The 1,469-nt window shown below is 33.8% G+C and overlaps 2 protein-coding genes across 4 annotated transcripts in view; one reads left to right on the top strand and one right to left on the bottom strand.

Annotated features, from left to right (window-relative positions):
• Nucleotides 1-1,469, top strand: part of LOC106875993 (UDP-galactose translocator) — a 75,497-nt gene that overhangs the window by 4,235 nt on the left and 69,793 nt on the right. Inside the window, exon 1 of one of the 3 annotated variants that reach the window (XM_014924342.2) lies at nucleotides 693-971. The exons of 1 other annotated variant lie outside the window; for it this stretch is intronic. The gene's annotated coding sequence lies outside the window, so the exon portion shown is untranslated. Of the gene's footprint in view, nucleotides 1-692; nucleotides 977-1,469 lie in introns of those variants that run through there. One more of the 3 variants, XM_014924338.2, reaches the window with a different exon arrangement.
• The window catches only part of LOC106875995 (peptidyl-prolyl cis-trans isomerase B), an 18,493-nt gene that overhangs the window by 14,551 nt on the left and 2,473 nt on the right, over nucleotides 1-1,469 (bottom strand). The window lies entirely within an intron of this gene.

Below are 1,469 nucleotides of genomic sequence, written 5' to 3'. Positions count from 1 at the left end.
AAATAAATTCGAATACAAAATTTTTTTTCTGTTCTATAACACAAAATAGATAAGTATACGAAGTTTGAAAGTCTTTCGGTACCAAAAACACTACATAAAACATAAATGAAAACTGGTGCCCCCGTTTTGAACTAGATCCCAAAATAGATAAGTATACGAAGTTTGAAAGTCTTTCGGTACCAAAAACACTACATAAAACATAAATGAAAACTGGTGCCCCCGTTTTAAAATAGATCCGAGAATTGTATTAAGGATATATGTGTGTGTTCTGGAATACTCGACCACTTACATGTAAATTCCGTAAGTAGGAATTCAGATTACTCATCTTTTAAACCAACAAAGAATCTCTCACCACCACCACCACCAAACCTAACAAGCATGGTAAAAGAAATACTTGACTGAAGAGGTTGAATAAGACCAAAACATGTCTGCAGTTATCTCCCAGCCCTAAAGCTAATATTTTCATTCCCTCATAACATACATGAATCTAATTTAAATTCCAGAGGGGTCAACAATTTTGCCTTGATTGCATTTAACTCTCATAAAGTCGTTAAGCATTTGTTTCTAATTGAGTCTGCTAAGTTTTTTTTCTCTCTCTGCAAGATTAATCTTAAACCAATTAAATACGTTTTCCTTTGCCTATTCATACATTATTATTATTATTATATCAACACTCGCTCGACTGTGACATTTACTTCCAAAGTGTCCCAGTTTTACTAACCAGCTTGTTATTAACAGTAATAACGGCACAAAAATGTGTCATTATGTTTGCTTCGTATTTTCATTCTTAGTTTGTCTACTGTGAAACAAACTGTTCCGTAGTTGTTTCATTCACGAGAGAACTTCAGACCATAACCGTCCCAGCCATGACTTCCCTATCATTTTAGACATTTGCAAAACTACGTTACTTGATGTGTGGTTTTCTTTGTGAAAATATCAGGAAAATATCAGTTTGAAAAGTTTGTTATCAGGTCAGGTAAGACATTTTTTTTTTTTCACCGTTAAGTTTTTAATTGTAAATCTCATATTTCATTAATGGATCTAAATAAGTGCTATTGCCTAACCCCAGTACAATGGGATGTTGGGTTGTGGTATTTAACAAGGTGAGCTACCAATGGTTCTCAACCATTTTCCTTTTTGACCCCTTTGTTTCCCGTTTTACTTTACTGGACCTTCAGAGCCATTCAATTTTTACCTTTTACTTGTTCCAGTCATTAGACAGTGGCCATGTTGGAGCATTGCCTCGAATAACTTTTTTTAGTCAAATGAATTTGATCCCTGGACTTATTTTTTGTTAAACCGGGTCTGTTTTGTTGAATCGTTGGGGTCTGTTTGGTAGACGTTATGGTGGCATAAACATACCAACACTGGTTGTCAAGTGATGGTGGTGGACAAGTACACCCACACCCATATATATATCTATCTATCTATATATATATATATATATATATATATATATATATATATAT

Source organism: Octopus bimaculoides, chromosome 1 (assembly GCF_001194135.2).
Source record: "Octopus bimaculoides isolate UCB-OBI-ISO-001 chromosome 1, ASM119413v2, whole genome shotgun sequence".
NCBI lineage: Eukaryota > Metazoa > Mollusca > Cephalopoda > Octopoda > Octopodidae > Octopus > Octopus bimaculoides.
The sequence above is the reverse complement of the archived record's forward strand: the minus strand, read 5'-3'. Positions and strand labels throughout refer to the sequence as shown.